The sequence below is a fragment of the Hyla sarda genome, unplaced genomic scaffold (genome assembly GCF_029499605.1).
Source record: "Hyla sarda isolate aHylSar1 unplaced genomic scaffold, aHylSar1.hap1 scaffold_2088, whole genome shotgun sequence".
NCBI lineage: Eukaryota > Metazoa > Chordata > Amphibia > Anura > Hylidae > Hyla > Hyla sarda.
The window spans coordinates 34,023-54,556 of NW_026608753.1; the positions used below are offsets into that span (position 1 = coordinate 34,023).

Genomic DNA, 20,534 nt, shown 5'->3' on the forward strand with positions numbered 1-20,534 from the left:
GGTCAGATGTGCAAAAAAACGCTCCGGTCCTTAAGGCCAAAATGGGCTCCGTCCTGAAGGGGTTAAAAAGGCCCCGTGGGAGTGCAATGGGCCCCTGTCTTGCTGCTTAGCAATAATGGTATGGGTTTAGGTTCTGCTGTGTGTACTGGTGGTTGACTGCCCCCCAGCCCAGAGTGTGCATGGAAAATTGTCTGGCAGCCTCCCTGACAGCAAGCAGTGATAGTGCCCATGAAGGGGACCTTGTTGGGCCCGCCCCTTTCACGGTTATCGCTTCTCGGCCTTTTGGCTAAGATCAAGTGTAGTATCTGTTCTTATCAGTTTAATATCTGATACGTCCCCTATCTGGGGACCATATATTAAATGGATTTTTGAGAACGGGGGCCGATTTCGAAGCTTGCTTCCGTCGCCCTATGCATTGACCCGATATGGCAGTATCTTCGGGTACAGTGCACCACCCCCTTACAGGGTTAAAAAGAAAGATTCCTACTTTCATTGCTACCTGCTTGCTGGCTAGCCAGCTAGCCAGCCCTGTGGGCCTTGCTGCTGCAGCCAAAAAACAAAAGGTGGTGCTGCTGCTGCTGCTTCTGCTTGTGTCTGGCCGCTGTTGGAGCGTCCAGGCACAGGACTTCTGCTGCTGCTGACTAAATGGCCTCCTTAATTGGATCATTTGAGTAGCCAGCACACCTGTGCAGGTAGGGCATGACATGATAGGCAGCTGCCTTGATAGCGGGTGGGTGCTGAATGTTCCTAATTGACAAAATAAGATTAATGCTTATGAAGAAATATAAAATCTCATCCCTTCCCCAATATCGCGCCACACCCCTACCCCTTAATTCCCTGGTTGAACTTGATGGACATATGTCTTTTTTCGACCGTACTAACTATGTAACTATGTAACATAACATGGGGGGGGGGGGGGGTCTCCTGGCTGTTCACACAGGTGTGTCATTGCTGTACATTGACCATGCATTGCTTCTGTGGTATTGCAAAGGCAAAGACAAATGCTTCCAGCCATCCATTGCACTAATGGATTGGTCATCAGCTGGCTGTCTATGTCCCGCATCAATATAGACCAAAGTACAGAGGGTTAGGCTATGCTATTGTGCACCTACCTGATGCATCAGAAGGTGCGAGGCCCTTGCTAAATTCTGTGCACAGACTTTGAGATCTATACTTTAGACTGTATCTAAACCTGCTCCAACATGGACTGACATTCTGGCCTACTTTCAGCCGATGCGACTTGTCTGTCGCTGAACAGTCGCTTTTTATGTATTCAGCACCTATGTATAATGTTGTAAAAATGCTCTAGAAGCTAAAGTCGCAGAAATGTCACACATATTTGGCCTGCAACTTTCTGTGCGACAAATTCAGACAGGAAAAATCAGTATAAATCCTTAGAAAATTATCCCCCAGTGTCTCCATCTGCTGGCGGTATTGAATAAGCATTGCTGCACTGATGGGGTATGCATTAGACGAAAAAAAAGAAGAAAAAGAAGAATAATACGCCCAGAAAAGAGGCGAAAAGGAGAAAAACGTAAAAAAACGTGAAAAAAAAGTAAGAGGAAGAGAAGGGAAAAAAAGGTGGAAATGGGTTTAAAAGTGATTTCGGCGGAGAAATATATATATATATATATATATATATATATATATATATATATATATACGCGCACACACACACATATATATAAACGTATTCTCCGTTGAGATATTGCAGCCGCTGCTGTGTCCAGGCCCAGGAGCCTTAGCACTGTGCTGTGATGTCACTCAATACCACTGACATCACTAGGTGTAAACAACATCTCTCCTTTGCTGTGTATGTGACTATGGAGCTGTTTGGTGATGTCGTCTATTATGGCCTTCATAGAAGCAACAGGAGATTGTTGCATCCATCTAGAACCCTCAGAACTACAGTGCTATGATGTCACTCACTTCCACAGGCCTTGCAGAGTGTAAACAACAACAACCCAGCTTTGTTGTGTATGTAACCATAGGGATTTGTGATGTCACCTAGAACCTTCACAGCAGCGACAGCTTTATGAGGAGCATCAGCACTGCTCTGCCTGAGCAGAACCATCACTGCCATAGGTTGTCAAATAACCCGGATTTAACCCACACAGGTAAGTCCAATGGGGTGCAGGCATGTCCTCTATGCTTACAGCTTCCCGTGGGTGTTGGTTTGATACCGTTTGGGGACAGCCAAGGAGGCATCTGCAGGCAACAAAGGTAGGTGTGTGCTTGTGTGTGTGTTTCCTATGCAGATCCTAAGCCCAGTGTCACATGCAAGTAGGAGGAGTAAGAAGGGTTCCTGGCAAATCCGGGTTATGGATTGCATTTAAAAAGGCCCCGTGGGAGTGCAATGGGCCCCTGTCTTGCTGCTTAGCAATAATGGTATGGGTTTAGGTTCTGCTGTGTGTACTGGTGGTTGACTGCCCCCCAGCCCAGAGTGTGCATGGAAAATTGTCTGGCAGCCTCCCTGACAGCAAGCAGTGATAGTGCCCATGAAGGGGACCTTGTTGGGCCCGCCCCTTTCACGGTTATCGCTTCTCGGCCTTTTGGCTAAGATCAAGTGTAGTATCTGTTCTTATCAGTTTAATATCTGATACGTCCCCTATCTGGGGACCATATATTAAATGGATTTTTGAGAACGGGGGCCGATTTCGAAGCTTGCTTCCGTCGCCCTATGCATTGACCCGATATGGCAGTATCTTCGGGTACAGTGCACCACCCCCTTACAGGGTTAAAAAGAAAGATTCCTACTTTCATTGCTACCTGCTTGCTGGCTAGCCAGCTAGCCAGCCCTGTGGGCCTTGCTGCTGCAGCCAAAAAACAAAAGGTGGTGCTGCTGCTGCTGCTTCTGCTTGTGTCTGGCCGCTGTTGGAGCGTCCAGGCACAGGACTTCTGCTGCTGCTGACTAAATGGCCTCCTTAATTGGATCATTTGAGTAGCCAGCACACCTGTGCAGGTAGGGCATGACATGATAGGCAGCTGCCTTGATAGCGGGTGGGTGCTGAATGTTCCTAATTGACAAAATAAGATTAATGCTTATGAAGAAATATAAAATCTCATCCCTTCCCCAATATCGCGCCACACCCCTACCCCTTAATTCCCTGGTTGAACTTGATGGACATATGTCTTTTTTCGACCGTACTAACTATGTAACTATGTAACATAACATGGGGGGGGGGGGGGGGGGGGTCTCCTGGCTGTTCACACAGGTGTGTCATTGCTGTACATTGACCATGCATTGCTTCTGTGGTATTGCAAAGGCAAAGACAAATGCTTCCAGCCATCCATTGCACTAATGGATTGGTCATCAGCTGGCTGTCTATGTCCCGCATCAATATAGACCAAAGTACAGAGGGTTAGGCTATGCTATTGTGCACCTACCTGATGCATCAGAAGGTGCGAGGCCCTTGCTAAATTCTGTGCACAGACTTTGAGATCTATACTTTAGACTGTATCTAAACCTGCTCCAACATGGACTGACATTCTGGCCTACTTTCAGCCGATGCGACTTGTCTGTCGCTGAACAGTCGCTTTTTATGTATTCAGCACCTATGTATAATGTTGTAAAAATGCTCTAGAAGCTAAAGTCGCAGAAATGTCACACATATTTGGCCTGCAACTTTCTGTGCGACAAATTCAGACAGGAAAAATCAGTATAAATCCTTAGAAAATTATCCCCCAGTGTCTCCATCTGCTGGCGGTATTGAATAAGCATTGCTGCACTGATGGGGTATGCATTAGACGAAAAAAAAGAAGAAAAAGAAGAATAATACGCCCAGAAAAGAGGCGAAAAGGAGAAAAACGTAAAAAAACGTGAAAAAAAAGTAAGAGGAAGAGAAGGGAAAAAAAGGTGGAAATGGGTTTAAAAGTGATTTCGGCGGAGAAATATATATATATATATATATATATATATATATATATATATATATATATATATACGCGCACACACACACATATATATAAACGTATTCTCCGTTGAGATATTGCAGCCGCTGCTGTGTCCAGGCCCAGGAGCCTTAGCACTGTGCTGTGATGTCACTCAATACCACTGACATCACTAGGTGTAAACAACATCTCTCCTTTGCTGTGTATGTGACTATGGAGCTGTTTGGTGATGTCGTCTATTATGGCCTTCATAGAAGCAACAGGAGATTGTTGCATCCATCTAGAACCCTCAGAACTACAGTGCTATGATGTCACTCACTTCCACAGGCCTTGCAGAGTGTAAACAACAACAACCCAGCTTTGTTGTGTATGTAACCATAGGGATTTGTGATGTCACCTAGAACCTTCACAGCAGCGACAGCTTTATGAGGAGCATCAGCACTGCTCTGCCTGAGCAGAACCATCACCGCCATAGGTTGTCAAATAACCCGGATTTAACCCACACAGGTAAGTCCAATGGGGTGCAGGCATGTCCTCTATGCTTACAGCTTCCCGTGGGTGTTGGTTTGATACCGTTTGGGGACAGCCAAGGAGGCATCTGCAGGCAACAAAGGTAGGTGTGTGCTTGTGTGTGTGTTTCCTATGCAGATCCTAAGCCCAGTGTCACATGCAAGTAGGAGGAGTAAGAAGGGTTCCTGGCAAATCCGGGTTATGGATTGCATTTAAAAAGGCCCCGTGGGAGTGCAATGGGCCCCTGTCTTGCTGCTTAGCAATAATGGTATGGGTTTAGGTTCTGCTGTGTGTACTGGTGGTTGACTGCCCCCCAGCCCAGAGTGTGCATGGAAAATTGTCTGGCAGCCTCCCTGACAGCAAGCAGTGATAGTGCCCATGAAGGGGACCTTGTTGGGCCCGCCCCTTTCACGGTTATCGCTTCTCGGCCTTTTGGCTAAGATCAAGTGTAGTATCTGTTCTTATCAGTTTAATATCTGATACGTCCCCTATCTGGGGACCATATATTAAATGGATTTTTGAGAACGGGGGCCGATTTCGAAGCTTGCTTCCGTCGCCCTATGCATTGACCCGATATGGCAGTATCTTCGGGTACAGTGCACCACCCCCTTACAGGGTTAAAAAGAAAGATTCCTACTTTCATTGCTACCTGCTTGCTGGCTAGCCAGCTAGCCAGCCCTGTGGGCCTTGCTGCTGCAGCCAAAAAACAAAAGGTGGTGCTGCTGCTGCTGCTTCTGCTTGTGTCTGGCCGCTGTTGGAGCGTCCAGGCACAGGACTTCTGCTGCTGCTGACTAAATGGCCTCCTTAATTGGATCATTTGAGTAGCCAGCACACCTGTGCAGGTAGGGCATGACATGATAGGCAGCTGCCTTGATAGCGGGTGGGTGCTGAATGTTCCTAATTGACAAAATAAGATTAATGCTTATGAAGAAATATAAAATCTCATCCCTTCCCCAATATCGCGCCACACCCCTACCCCTTAATTCCCTGGTTGAACTTGATGGACATATGTCTTTTTTCGACCGTACTAACTATGTAACTATGTAACATAACATGGGGGGGGGGGGGGGGGGGGTCTCCTGGCTGTTCACACAGGTGTGTCATTGCTGTACATTGACCATGCATTGCTTCTGTGGTATTGCAAAGGCAAAGACAAATGCTTCCAGCCATCCATTGCACTAATGGATTGGTCATCAGCTGGCTGTCTATGTCCCGCATCAATATAGACCAAAGTACAGAGGGTTAGGCTATGCTATTGTGCACCTACCTGATGCATCAGAAGGTGCGAGGCCCTTGCTAAATTCTGTGCACAGACTTTGAGATCTATACTTTAGACTGTATCTAAACCTGCTCCAACATGGACTGACATTCTGGCCTACTTTCAGCCGATGCGACTTGTCTGTCGCTGAACAGTCGCTTTTTATGTATTCAGCACCTATGTATAATGTTGTAAAAATGCTCTAGAAGCTAAAGTCGCAGAAATGTCACACATATTTGGCCTGCAACTTTCTGTGCGACAAATTCAGACAGGAAAAATCAGTATAAATCCTTAGAAAATTATCCCCCAGTGTCTCCATCTGCTGGCGGTATTGAATAAGCATTGCTGCACTGATGGGGTATGCATTAGACGAAAAAAAAGAAGAAAAAGAAGAATAATACGCCCAGAAAAGAGGCGAAAAGGAGAAAAACGTAAAAAAACGTGAAAAAAAAGTAAGAGGAAGAGAAGGGAAAAAAAGGTGGAAATGGGTTTAAAAGTGATTTCGGCGGAGAAATATATATATATATATATATATATATATATATATATATATATATACGCGCACACACACACATATATATAAACGTATTCTCCGTTGAGATATTGCAGCCGCTGCTGTGTCCAGGCCCAGGAGCCTTAGCACTGTGCTGTGATGTCACTCAATACCACTGACATCACTAGGTGTAAACAACATCTCTCCTTTGCTGTGTATGTGACTATGGAGCTGTTTGGTGATGTCGTCTATTATGGCCTTCATAGAAGCAACAGGAGATTGTTGCATCCATCTAGAACCCTCAGAACTACAGTGCTATGATGTCACTCACTTCCACAGGCCTTGCAGAGTGTAAACAACAACAACCCAGCTTTGTTGTGTATGTAACCATAGGGATTTGTGATGTCACCTAGAACCTTCACAGCAGCGACAGCTTTATGAGGAGCATCAGCACTGCTCTGCCTGAGCAGAACCATCACCGCCATAGGTTGTCAAATAACCCGGATTTAACCCACACAGGTAAGTCCAATGGGGTGCAGGCATGTCCTCTATGCTTACAGCTTCCCGTGGGTGTTGGTTTGATACCGTTTGGGGACAGCCAAGGAGGCATCTGCAGGCAACAAAGGTAGGTGTGTGCTTGTGTGTGTGTTTCCTATGCAGATCCTAAGCCCAGTGTCACATGCAAGTAGGAGGAGTAAGAAGGGTTCCTGGCAAATCCGGGTTATGGATTGCATTTAACCTCTTCAGGACATAGGGCGTATGGATACGCCCTGCATCCCGAGTCCTTAAGGACCGAGGGCGTATCCATACGCCCGTGGGAATTCCGGCCCCCACCGCTAGCCGGTTGGGGACCGGAGCCGGATGCCTGCTGAAATCGTTCAGCAGGCATCCCGGCATATCGCCCAGGGGGGTCATTATGCCCCCCCATGTCGGCGATCGCCGCAGATCGCTGGACAATTCAGTCCAGCGATCTGCGGCGATTCCGGGTCAATCGGGTCTCCGGTGACCCGGTGACCCGGAATTACTGGCTGTTCGGGGCCGTCTCTGACGGCCCCGAACAGCCAGAGCCTGCAGGGGTGAGGTGGCACTGGTGCCACCTCACGATCGCCCTGATTCGTCGGCCGGATTACCGGCCGACCAATCAGGGCGCCTGCTGCGGGTGTCACTCCCGCACCCGCTCCGCCCCTCTTCCGGAGGGCGTGAGCGGGTGCGGGAAGACGACCCCCGGTGCTGGGGACCCCGATCCCCGGCGCCCCTGTTGGGATCGGGGCCCCAGGAGCAGCTGCGGCGGCGAGGGACAGTCCAGCGATGAAGCAACAGCAGGAGGTGAGTTACAGCCTCCTGCTGTTGCTTAGCAACAGCTCCCAGCATGCAAAAAGGGCATGCTGGGAGCTGTAGTTATGCAACAGCAGGAGGCAGACCACCACAACTCCCAGCATTCCCTTATGGGCATGCTGGGACTTATGGTTTTGCAACAGCTGGAGGCACATTATTTCTATGGAAAAGTGTACCTTCAGCTGTTGTCTAACTACAACTCCCAGCTTGCACAAACAGCTAAAGTGCATGCTGGGAGTTGTAGTGGTGCATCTGCTGGTTGCATAACTACAACTCCCAGCATGCCCGTTGGCTGTCGGTGACTGCTGAGAGTTGTAGTTTTGCAACAGCTGAAGGCACACTGGTTGTGAAACTCAAGAGTTTTTTTTTTACCTAACTCAGTGTTTCACGACCGGTGTGCCTCCAGCTGTTGCAAACTACAACTCTCAGCAGTCACCTTACACCATGCACCGTACATGCTGGGAGTTGTAGTTTTGCAACAGCTGGAGGCACACTGGTTGTGAAACACTGAGTTAGGTCACAAACTCAGTGATACATAACCAGTGTACCTACAGTTGTTGCAAAACTACAACTCTCAGCAGTCACCGACAGCCAACGGGCATGCTGGGAGTTGTAGTTATGCAACAGCTGGATGCCCCCCCCCCAATGTGAACGTACAGGGTACACTCACATGGGCGGAGGATTACAGTAAGTATCTGGCTGCAAATTTGAGCTGCCGCAAACTTTCTGCTGCAGCTCAAATTGCCAGCGAGAAACTACTGTGAACCCCCCGCCCGTGCGACTGTACCCTAAAAACACTACACTACACTACCACAAAAAATAAAATAAAAAGTAAAAAACACTACATATACACATACCCCTACACAGCCCCCCTCCCCTCCCCAATAAAAATGAAAAACGTCTGGTACGCCACTGTTTCCAGAACGGAGCCTCCAGCTGTTGCAAAACAACTCCCAGTATTGTCGGACAGCCGTTGACTGTCCAGGCATGCTGGGAGTTTTGCAACAGCTGGAGGCACCCTGTTTGGGAATCACTGGCGTAGAATACCCCTATGTCCACCCCTATGCAATCCCTAATTTAGGCCTCAAATGCGCATGGCGCTCTCACTTTGGAGCCCTGTCGTATTTCAAGGCAACAGTTTAGGGTCACATATGGGGTATCGCCGTACTCGGGAGAAATTGTGTTACAAATTTTGGGGGGTATTTTCTGCTTTTACCCTTTTTAAAAATGTAAAATTTTGGGGAAAACAAGCATTTTAGGTAAAAAAAAAAAAAAAATTTTTACATATGCAAAAGTCGTGAAACACCTGTGGGGTATAAAGGTTCACTTAACCCCTTGTTACGTTCCCCGAGGGGTCTAGTTTCCAAAATGGTATGCCATGTGGGGGTTTTTTTGCTATCCTGGCACCATAGGGGCTTCCTAAATGCGGCATGCCCCCAGAGCAAAATTCGCTTTCAAAAAGCCAAATGTGACTCCTTCTCTTCTGAGACCTGTAGTGCGCCAGCAGAGCACTTTTCACCCCCATATGGGGTGTTTTCTGAATCGGGAGAAATTGGGCTTCAAATTTTTAGGGGTATTTTCTGCTATTACCCTTTTTAAAAATAAAAATTTTTTGGGAAAACAAGCATTTTAGGTAAAATTTTTTTTTTTTTTTTACATTTGCAAAAGTCGTGAAACACCTGTGGGGTATTAAGGTTCACTTTATCCCATGTTACATTCCCCGAGGGGTCTAGTTTCCAAAATGGTATGCCATGTGGGGTTTTTTTGCTGTTCTGGCACCATAAGGGCTTCCTAAAGGTAACATGCCCCCCAAAAACCATTTCAGAAAAACGTACTCTCCAAAATCCCCTTGTCGCTCCTTCCCTTCTGAGCCCTCTACTGCGCCCGCCGAACATTTTACATAGACATATGAGGTATGTGCTTACTCGAGAGAAATTGGGCTACAAATACAAGTAAAAATTTTGTCCTTTTACCCCTTGTAAAAATTCTAAAATTGGGTCTACAAGAACATGTGAGTGTAAAAAATGAAGATTGTGAATTTTCTCCTTCACTTTGCTGCTATTCGTGTGAAACACCTAAAGGGTTAAAACACTTACTGAATGTCATTTTGAATACTTTGGGGGGTGTAGTTTTTATAATGGGGTCATTTATGGGGTATTTCTAATATGAAGACCCTTCAAATCCACTTCAAACCTGAACTGGTCCCTGAAAAATACTGAGTTTGAAAATTTTGTGAAAAATCGGAAAATTGCTGCTGACCGTTGAAGCCCTCTGGTGTCTTCCAAAAGTAAAAACACGTCAATTTTATGATGCAAACATAAAGTAGACATATTGTATATGTGAACCAAAAAAAAATGTATTCGTAATATCCATTTTCCTTACAAGCAGAAAGCTTCAAAGTTAGAAAAATGCTAAATTTTCAAATTTTTCATCAAATTTACGGATTTTTCACCAAGAAAGGATGCAAGTATCGACAAAAATTTACCACTATGTTAAAGTAGAATATGTCACGAAAAAACAATCTCGGAATCAGAATGATAACTAAAAGCATTCCAGAGTTATTAATGATTAAAGTGACAGTGGTCAGATGTGCAAAAAACGCTCCGGTCCTTAAGGCCAAAATGGGCTCCGTCCTGAAGGGGTTAAAAAGGCCCCGTGGGAGTGCAATGGGCCCCTGTCTTGCTGCTTAGCAATAATGGTATGGGTTTAGGTTCTGCTGTGTGTACTGGTGGTTGACTGCCCCCCAGCCCAGAGTGTGCATGGAAAATTGTCTGGCAGCCTCCCTGACAGCAAGCAGTGATAGTGCCCATGAAGGGGACCTTGTTGGGCCCGCCCCTTTCACGGTTATCGCTTCTCGGCCTTTTGGCTAAGATCAAGTGTAGTATCTGTTCTTATCAGTTTAATATCTGATACGTCCCCTATCTGGGGACCATATATTAAATGGATTTTTGAGAACGGGGGCCGATTTCGAAGCTTGCTTCCGTCGCCCTATGCATTGACCCGATATGGCAGTATCTTCGGGTACAGTGCACCACCCCCTTACAGGGTTAAAAAGAAAGATTCCTACTTTCATTGCTACCTGCTTGCTGGCTAGCCAGCTAGCCAGCCCTGTGGGCCTTGCTGCTGCAGCCAAAAAACAAAAGGTGGTGCTGCTGCTGCTGCTTCTGCTTGTGTCTGGCCCCTGTTGGAGCGTCCAGGCACAGGACTTCTGCTGCTGCTGACTAAATGGCCTCCTTAATTGGATCATTTGAGTAGCCAGCACACCTGTGCAGGTAGGGCATGACATGATAGGCAGCTGCCTTGATAGCGGGTGGGTGCTGAATGTTCCTAATTGACAAAATAAGATTAATGCTTATGAAGAAATATAAAATCTCATCCCTTCCCCAATATCGCGCCACACCCCTACCCCTTAATTCCCTGGTTGAACTTGATGGACATATGTCTTTTTTCGACCGTACTAACTATGTAACTATGTAACATAACATGGGGGGGGGGGGGTCTCCTGGCTGTTCACACAGGTGTGTCATTGCTGTACATTGACCATGCATTGCTTCTGTGGTATTGCAAAGGCAAAGACAAATGCTTCCAGCCATCCATTGCACTAATGGATTGGTCATCAGCTGGCTGTCTATGTCCCGCATCAATATAGACCAAAGTACAGAGGGTTAGGCTATGCTATTGTGCACCTACCTGATGCATCAGAAGGTGCGAGGCCCTTGCTAAATTCTGTGCACAGACTTTGAGATCTATACTTTAGACTGTATCTAAACCTGCTCCAACATGGACTGACATTCTGGCCTACTTTCAGCCGATGCGACTTGTCTGTCGCTGAACAGTCGCTTTTTATGTATTCAGCACCTATGTATAATGTTGTAAAAATGCTCTAGAAGCTAAAGTCGCAGAAATGTCACACATATTTGGCCTGCAACTTTCTGTGCGACAAATTCAGACAGGAAAAATCAGTATAAATCCTTAGAAAATTATCCCCCAGTGTCTCCATCTGCTGGCGGTATTGAATAAGCATTGCTGCACTGATGGGGTATGCATTAGACGAAAAAAAAGAAGAAAAAGAAGAATAATACGCCCAGAAAAGAGGCGAAAAGGAGAAAAACGTAAAAAAACGTGAAAAAAAAGTAAGAGGAAGAGAAGGGAAAAAAAGGTGGAAATGGGTTTAAAAGTGATTTCGGCGGAGAAATATATATATATATATATATATATATATATATATATATATATATACGCGCACACACACACATATATATAAACGTATTCTCCGTTGAGATATTGCAGCCGCTGCTGTGTCCAGGCCCAGGAGCCTTAGCACTGTGCTGTGATGTCACTCAATACCACTGACATCACTAGGTGTAAACAACATCTCTCCTTTGCTGTGTATGTGACTATGGAGCTGTTTGGTGATGTCGTCTATTACGGCCTTCATAGAAGCAACAGGAGATTGTTGCATCCATCTAGAACCCTCAGAACTACAGTGCTATGATGTCACTCACTTCCACAGGCCTTGCAGAGTGTAAACAACAACAACCCAGCTTTGTTGTGTATGTAACCATAGGGATTTGTGATGTCACCTAGAACCTTCACAGCAGCGACAGCTTTATGAGGAGCATCAGCACTGCTCTGCCTGAGCAGAACCATCACCGCCATAGGTTGTCAAATAACCCGGATTTAACCCACACAGGTAAGTCCAATGGGGTGCAGGCATGTCCTCTATGCTTACAGCTTCCCGTGGGTGTTGGTTTGATACCGTTTGGGGACAGCCAAGGAGGCATCTGCAGGCAACAAAGGTAGGTGTGTGCTTGTGTGTGTGTTTCCTATGCAGATCCTAAGCCCAGTGTCACATGCAAGTAGGAGGAGTAAGAAGGGTTCCTGGCAAATCCGGGTTATGGATTGCATTTAAAAAGGCCCCGTGGGAGTGCAATGGGCCCCTGTCTTGCTGCTTAGCAATAATGGTATGGGTTTAGGTTCTGCTGTGTGTACTGGTGGTTGACTGCCCCCCAGCCCAGAGTGTGCATGGAAAATTGTCTGGCAGCCTCCCTGACAGCAAGCAGTGATAGTGCCCATGAAGGGGACCTTGTTGGGCCCGCCCCTTTCACGGTTATCGCTTCTCGGCCTTTTGGCTAAGATCAAGTGTAGTATCTGTTCTTATCAGTTTAATATCTGATACGTCCCCTATCTGGGGACCATATATTAAATGGATTTTTGAGAACGGGGGCCGATTTCGAAGCTTGCTTCCGTCGCCCTATGCATTGACCCGATATGGCAGTATCTTCGGGTACAGTGCACCACCCCCTTACAGGGTTAAAAAGAAAGATTCCTACTTTCATTGCTACCTGCTTGCTGGCTAGCCAGCTAGCCAGCCCTGTGGGCCTTGCTGCTGCAGCCAAAAAACAAAAGGTGGTGCTGCTGCTGCTGCTTCTGCTTGTGTCTGGCCGCTGTTGGAGCGTCCAGGCACAGGACTTCTGCTGCTGCTGACTAAATGGCCTCCTTAATTGGATCATTTGAGTAGCCAGCACACCTGTGCAGGTAGGGCATGACATGATAGGCAGCTGCCTTGATAGCGGGTGGGTGCTGAATGTTCCTAATTGACAAAATAAGATTAATGCTTATGAAGAAATATAAAATCTCATCCCTTCCCCAATATCGCGCCACACCCCTACCCCTTAATTCCCTGGTTGAACTTGATGGACATATGTCTTTTTTCGACCGTACTAACTATGTAACTATGTAACATAACATGGGGGGGGGGGGGGGGGGTCTCCTGGCTGTTCACACAGGTGTGTCATTGCTGTACATTGACCATGCATTGCTTCTGTGGTATTGCAAAGGCAAAGACAAATGCTTCCAGCCATCCATTGCACTAATGGATTGGTCATCAGCTGGCTGTCTATGTCCCGCATCAATATAGACCAAAGTACAGAGGGTTAGGCTATGCTATTGTGCACCTACCTGATGCATCAGAAGGTGCGAGGCCCTTGCTAAATTCTGTGCACAGACTTTGAGATCTATACTTTAGACTGTATCTAAACCTGCTCCAACATGGACTGACATTCTGGCCTACTTTCAGCCGATGCGACTTGTCTGTCGCTGAACAGTCGCTTTTTATGTATTCAGCACCTATGTATAATGTTGTAAAAATGCTCTAGAAGCTAAAGTCGCAGAAATGTCACACATATTTGGCCTGCAACTTTCTGTGCGACAAATTCAGACAGGAAAAATCAGTATAAATCCTTAGAAAATTATCCCCCAGTGTCTCCATCTGCTGGCGGTATTGAATAAGCATTGCTGCACTGATGGGGTATGCATTAGACGAAAAAAAAGAAGAAAAAGAAGAATAATACGCCCAGAAAAGAGGCGAAAAGGAGAAAAACGTAAAAAAACGTGAAAAAAAAGTAAGAGGAAGAGAAGGGAAAAAAAGGTGGAAATGGGTTTAAAAGTGATTTCGGCGGAGAAATATATATATATATATATATATATATATATATATATATATATATATATATACGCGCACACACACATATATATAAACGTATTCTCCGTTGAGATATTGCAGCCGCTGCTGTGTCCAGGCCCAGGAGCCTTAGCACTGTGCTGTGATGTCACTCAATACCACTGACATCACTAGGTGTAAACAACATCTCTCCTTTGCTGTGTATGTGACTATGGAGCTGTTTGGTGATGTCGTCTATTATGGCCTTCATAGAAGCAACAGGAGATTGTTGCATCCATCTAGAACCCTCAGAACTACAGTGCTATGATGTCACTCACTTCCACAGGCCTTGCAGAGTGTAAACAACAACAACCCAGCTTTGTTGTGTATGTAACCATAGGGATTTGTGATGTCACCTAGAACCTTCACAGCAGCGACAGCTTTATGAGGAGCATCAGCACTGCTCTGCCTGAGCAGAACCATCACCGCCATAGGTTGTCAAATAACCCGGATTTAACCCACACAGGTAAGTCCAATGGGGTGCAGGCATGTCCTCTATGCTTACAGCTTCCCGTGGGTGTTGGTTTGATACCGTTTGGGGACAGCCAAGGAGGCATCTGCAGGCAACAAAGGTAGGTGTGTGCTTGTGTGTGTGTTTCCTATGCAGATCCTAAGCCCAGTGTCACATGCAAGTAGGAGGAGTAAGAAGGGTTCCTGGCAAATCCGGGTTATGGATTGCATTTAAAAAGGCCCCGTGGGAGTGCAATGGGCCCCTGTCTTGCTGCTTAGCAATAATGGTATGGGTTTAGGTTCTGCTGTGTGTACTGGTGGTTGACTGCCCCCCAGCCCAGAGTGTGCATGGAAAATTGTCTGGCAGCCTCCCTGACAGCAAGCAGTGATAGTGCCCATGAAGGGGACCTTGTTGGGCCCGCCCCTTTCACGGTTATCGCTTCTCGGCCTTTTGGCTAAGATCAAGTGTAGTATCTGTTCTTATCAGTTTAATATCTGATACGTCCCCTATCTGGGGACCATATATTAAATGGATTTTTGAGAACGGGGGCCGATTTCGAAGCTTGCTTCCGTCGCCCTATGCATTGACCCGATATGGCAGTATCTTCGGGTACAGTGCACCACCCCCTTACAGGGTTAAAAAGAAAGATTCCTACTTTCATTGCTACCTGCTTGCTGGCTAGCCAGCTAGCCAGCCCTGTGGGCCTTGCTGCTGCAGCCAAAAAACAAAAGGTGGTGCTGCTGCTGCTGCTTCTGCTTGTGTCTGGCCGCTGTTGGAGCGTCCAGGCACAGGACTTCTGCTGCTGCTGACTAAATGGCCTCCTTAATTGGATCATTTGAGTAGCCAGCACACCTGTGCAGGTAGGGCATGACATGATAGGCAGCTGCCTTGATAGCGGGTGGGTGCTGAATGTTCCTAATTGACAAAATAAGATTAATGCTTATGAAGAAATATAAAATCTCATCCCTTCCCCAATATCGCGCCACACCCCTACCCCTTAATTCCCTGGTTGAACTTGATGGACATATGTCTTTTTTCGACCGTACTAACTATGTAACTATGTAACATAACATGGGGGGGGGGGGGGGGGGGGGGTCTCCTGGCTGTTCACACAGGTGTGTCATTGCTGTACATTGACCATGCATTGCTTCTGTGGTATTGCAAAGGCAAAGACAAATGCTTCCAGCCATCCATTGCACTAATGGATTGGTCATCAGCTGGCTGTCTATGTCCCGCATCAATATAGACCAAAGTACAGAGGGTTAGGCTATGCTATTGTGCACCTACCTGATGCATCAGAAGGTGCGAGGCCCTTGCTAAATTCTGTGCACAGACTTTGAGATCTATACTTTAGACTGTATCTAAACCTGCTCCAACATGGACTGACATTCTGGCCTACTTTCAGCCGATGCGACTTGTCTGTCGCTGAACAGTCGCTTTTTATGTATTCAGCACCTATGTATAATGTTGTAAAAATGCTCTAGAAGCTAAAGTCGCAGAAATGTCACACATATTTGGCCTGCAACTTTCTGTGCGACAAATTCAGACAGGAAAAATCAGTATAAATCCTTAGAAAATTATCCCCCAGTGTCTCCATCTGCTGGCGGTATTGAATAAGCATTGCTGCACTGATGGGGTATGCATTAGACGAAAAAAAAGAAGAAAAAGAAGAATAATACGCCCAGAAAAGAGGCGAAAAGGAGAAAAACGTAAAAAAACGTGAAAAAAAAGTAAGAGGAAGAGAAGGGAAAAAAAGGTGGAAATGGGTTTAAAAGTGATTTCGGCGGAGAAATATATATATATATATATATATATATATATATATATATATATACGCGCACACACACACATATATATAAACGTATTCTCCGTTGAGATATTGCAGCCGCTGCTGTGTCCAGGCCCAGGAGCCTTAGCACTGTGCTGTGATGTCACTCAATACCACTGACATCACTAGGTGTAAACAACATCTCTCCTTTGCTGTGTATGTGACTATGGAGCTGTTTGGTGATGTCGTCTATTATGGCCTTCATAGAAGCAACAGGAGATTGTTGCATCCATCTAGAACCCTCAGAACTACAGTGCTATGATGTCACTCACTTCCACAGGCCTTGCAGAGTGTAAACAACAACAACCCAGCTTTGTTGTGTATGTAACCATAGGGATTTGTGATGTCACCTAGAACCTTCACAGCAGCGACAGCTTTATGAGGAGCATCAGCACTGCTCTGCCTGAGCAGAACCATCACCGCCATAGGTTGTCAAATAACCCGGATTTAACCCACACAGGTAAGTCCAATGGGGTGCAGGCATGTCCTCTATGCTTACAGCTTCCCGTGGGTGTTGGTTTGATACCGTTTGGGGACAGCCAAGGAGGCATCTGCAGGCAACAAAGGTAGGTGTGTGCTTGTGTGTGTGTTTCCTATGCAGATCCTAAGCCCAGTGTCACATGCAAGTAGGAGGAGTAAGAAGGGTTCCTGGCAAATCCGGGTTATGGATTGCATTTAAAAAGGCCCCGTGGGAGTGCAATGGGCCCCTGTCTTGCTGCTTAGCAATAATGGTATGGGTTTAGGTTCTGCTGTGTGTACTGGTGGTTGACTGCCCCCCAGCCCAGAGTGTGCATGGAAAATTGTCTGGCAGCCTCCCTGACAGCAAGCAGTGATAGTGCCCATGAAGGGGACCTTGTTGGGCCCGCCCCTTTCACGGTTATCGCTTCTCGGCCTTTTGGCTAAGATCAAGTGTAGTATCTGTTCTTATCAGTTTAATATCTGATACGTCCCCTATCTGGGGACCATATATTAAATGGATTTTTGAGAACGGGGGCCGATTTCGAAGCTTGCTTCCGTCGCCCTATGCATTGACCCGATATGGCAGTATCTTCGGGTACAGTGCACCACCCCCTTACAGGGTTAAAAAGAAAGATTCCTACTTTCATTGCTACCTGCTTGCTGGCTAGCCAGCTAGCCAGCCCTGTGGGCCTTGCTGCTGCAGCCAAAAAACAAAAGGTGGTGCTGCTGCTGCTGCTTCTGCTTGTGTCTGGCCGCTGTTGGAGCGTCCAGGCACAGGACTTCTGCTGCTGCTGACTAAATGGCCTCCTTAATTGGATCATTTGAGTAGCCAGCACACCTGTGCAGGTAGGGCATGACATGATAGGCAGCTGCCTTGATAGCGGGTGGGTGCTGAATGTTCCTAATTGACAAAATAAGATTAATGCTTATGAAGAAATATAAAATCTCATCCCTTCCCCAATATCGCGCCACACCCCTACCCCTTAATTCCCTGGTTGAACTTGATGGACATATGTCTTTTTTCGACCGTACTAACTATGTAACTATGTAACATAACATGGGGGGGGGGGGGGGGGGTCTCCTGGCTGTTCACACAGGTGTGTCATTGCTGTACATTGACCATGCATTGCTTCTGTGGTATTGCAAAGGCAAAGACAAATGCTTCCAGCCATCCATTGCACTAATGGATTGGTCATCAGCTGGCTGTCTATGTCCCGCATCAATATAGACCAAAGTACAGAGGGTTAGGCTATGCTATTGTGCACCTACCTGATGCATCAGAAGGTGCGAGGCCCTTGCTAAATTCTGTGCACAGACTTTGAGATCTATACTTTAGACTGTATCTAAACCTGCTCCAACATGGACTGACATTCTGGCCTACTTTCAGCCGATGCGACTTGGTCTGTCGCTGAACAGTCGCTTTTTATGTATTCAGCACCTATGTATAATGTTGTAAAAATGCTCTAGAAGCTAAAGTCGCAGAAATGTCACACATATTTGGCCTGCAACTTTCTGTGCGACAAATTCAGACAGGAAAAATCAGTATAAATCCTTAGAAAATTATCCCCCAGTGTCTCCATCTGCTGGCGGTATTGAATAAGCATTGCTGCACTGATGGGGTATGCATTAGACGAAAAAAAAGAAGAAAAAGAAGAATAATACGCCCAGAAAAGAGGCGAAAAGGAGAAAAACGTAAAAAAACGTGAAAAAAAAGTAAGAGGAAGAGAAGGGAAAAAAAGGTGGAAATGGGTTTAAAAGTGATTTCGGCGGAGAAATATATATATATATATATATATATATATATATATATATACGCGCACACACACACATATATATAAACGTATTCTCCGTTGAGATATTGCAGCCGCTGCTGTGTCCAGGCCCAGGAGCCTTAGCACTGTGCTGTGATGTCACTCAATACCACTGACATCACTAGGTGTAAACAACATCTCTCCTTTGCTGTGTATGTGACTATGGAGCTGTTTGGTGATGTCGTCTATTATGGCCTTCATAGAAGCAACAGGAGATTGTTGCATCCATCTAGAACCCTCAGAACTACAGTGCTATGATGTCACTCACTTCCACAGGCCTTGCAGAGTGTAAACAACAACAACCCAGCTTTGTTGTGTATGTAACCATAGGGATTTGTGATGTCACCTAGAACCTTCACAGCAGCGACAGCTTTATGAGGAGCATCAGCACTGCTCTGCCTGAGCAGAACCATCACCGCCATAGGTTGTCAAATAACCCGGATTTAACCCACACAGGTAAGTCCAATGGGGTGCAGGCATGTCCTCTATGCTTACAGCTTCCCGTGGGTGTTGGTTTGATACCGTTTGGGGACAGCCAAGGAGGCATCTGCAGGCAACAAAGGTAGGTGTGTGCTTGTGTGTGTGTTTCCTATGCAGATCCTAAGCCCAGTGTCACATGCAAGTAGGAGGAGTAAGAAGGGTTCCTGGCAAATCCGGGTTATGGATTGCATTTAAAAAGGCCCCGTGGGAGTGCAATGGGCCCCTGTCTTGCTGCTTAGCAATAATGGTATGGGTTTAGGTTCTGCTGTGTGTACTGGTGGTTGACTGCCCCCCAGCCCAGAGTGTGCATGGAAAATTGTCTGGCAGCCTCCCTGACAGCAAGCAGTGATAGTGCCCATGAAGGGGACCTTGTTGGGCCCGCCCCTTTCACGGTTATCGCTTCTCGGCCTTTTGGCTAAGATCAAGTGTAGTATCTGTTCTTATCAGTTTAATATCTGATACGTCCCCTATCTGGGGACCATATATTAAATGGATTTTTGAGAACGGGGGCCGATTTCGAAGCTTGCTTCCGTCGCCCTATGCATTGACCCGATATGGCAGTATCTTCGGGTACAGTGCACCACCCCCTTACAGGGTTAAAAAGAAAGATTCCTACTTTCATTGCTACCTGCTTGCTGGCTAGCCAGCTAGCCAGCCCTGTGGGCCTTGCTGCTGCAGCCAAAAAACAAAAGGTGGTGCTGCTGCTGCTGCTTCTGCTTGTGTCTGGCCGCTGTTGGAGCGTCCAGGCACAGGACTTCTGCTGCTGCTGACTAAATGGCCTCCTTAATTGGATCATTTGAGTAGCCAGCACACCTGTGCAGGTAGGGCATGACATGATAGGCAGCTGCCTTGATAGCGGGTGGGTGCTGAATGTTCCTAATTGACAAAATAAGATTAATGCTTATGAAGAAATATAAAATCTCATCCCTTCCCCAATATCGCGCCACACCCCTACCCCTTAATTCCCTGGTTGAACTTGATGGACATATGTCTTTTTTCGACCGTACTAACTATGTAACTATGTAACATAACATGGGGGGGGGGGGGGGGTCTCCTGGCTGTTCACACAGGTGTGTCATTGCTGTACATTGACCATGCATTGCTTCTGTGGTATTGCAAAGGCAAAGACAAATGCTTCCAGCCATCCATTGCACTAATGGATTGGTCATCAGCTGGCTGTCTATGTCCCGCATCAATATAGACCAAAGTACAGAGGGTTAGGCTATGCTATTGTGCACCTACCTGATGCATCAGAAGGTGCGAGGCCCTTGCTAAATTCTGTGCACAGACTTTGAGATCTATACTTTAGACTGTATCTAAACCTGCTCCAACATGGACTGACATTCTGGCCTACTTTCAGCCGATGCGACTTGTCTGTCGCTGAACAGTCGCTTTTTATGTATTCAGCACCTATGTATAATGTTGTAAAAATGCTCTAGAAGCTAAAGTCGCAGAAATGTCACACATATTTGGCCTGCAACTTTCTGTGCGACAAATTCAGACAGGAAAAATCAGT

At 46.3% G+C, this 20,534-nt stretch overlaps 8 non-coding genes across 8 annotated transcripts; all 8 read left to right on the forward strand.

The window, feature by feature from the left end:
- The first annotated feature begins 266 nt into the window (after positions 1–266).
- LOC130318948 (U2 spliceosomal RNA) lies at positions 267–457 on the forward strand. Its single transcript, XR_008865370.1, has one exon. It is a non-coding gene; the product is annotated as a U2 spliceosomal RNA (small nuclear RNA).
- Positions 458–2,536: 2,079 nt separating this feature from the next.
- On the forward strand, positions 2,537–2,727 carry LOC130318949 (U2 spliceosomal RNA). The gene has a single exon (XR_008865371.1). It is a non-coding gene; the product is annotated as a U2 spliceosomal RNA (small nuclear RNA).
- A 2,090-nt stretch (positions 2,728–4,817) lies between these two features.
- Positions 4,818–5,008, forward strand: LOC130318950 (U2 spliceosomal RNA). The gene has a single exon (XR_008865372.1). It is a non-coding gene; the product is annotated as a U2 spliceosomal RNA (small nuclear RNA).
- A 5,325-nt stretch (positions 5,009–10,333) lies between these two features.
- On the forward strand, positions 10,334–10,524 carry LOC130318951 (U2 spliceosomal RNA). The gene has a single exon (XR_008865373.1). It is a non-coding gene; the product is annotated as a U2 spliceosomal RNA (small nuclear RNA).
- Positions 10,525–12,599: 2,075 nt separating this feature from the next.
- LOC130318952 (U2 spliceosomal RNA) lies at positions 12,600–12,790 on the forward strand. Its single transcript, XR_008865374.1, has one exon. It is a non-coding gene; the product is annotated as a U2 spliceosomal RNA (small nuclear RNA).
- A 2,084-nt stretch (positions 12,791–14,874) lies between these two features.
- LOC130318953 (U2 spliceosomal RNA) lies at positions 14,875–15,065 on the forward strand. The gene has a single exon (XR_008865375.1). It is a non-coding gene; the product is annotated as a U2 spliceosomal RNA (small nuclear RNA).
- A 2,082-nt stretch (positions 15,066–17,147) lies between these two features.
- LOC130318954 (U2 spliceosomal RNA) lies at positions 17,148–17,338 on the forward strand. Its single transcript, XR_008865376.1, has one exon. It is a non-coding gene; the product is annotated as a U2 spliceosomal RNA (small nuclear RNA).
- A 2,075-nt stretch (positions 17,339–19,413) lies between these two features.
- LOC130318957 (U2 spliceosomal RNA) lies at positions 19,414–19,604 on the forward strand. Its single transcript, XR_008865378.1, has one exon. It is a non-coding gene; the product is annotated as a U2 spliceosomal RNA (small nuclear RNA).
- Positions 19,605–20,534: the final 930 nt, after the last annotated feature.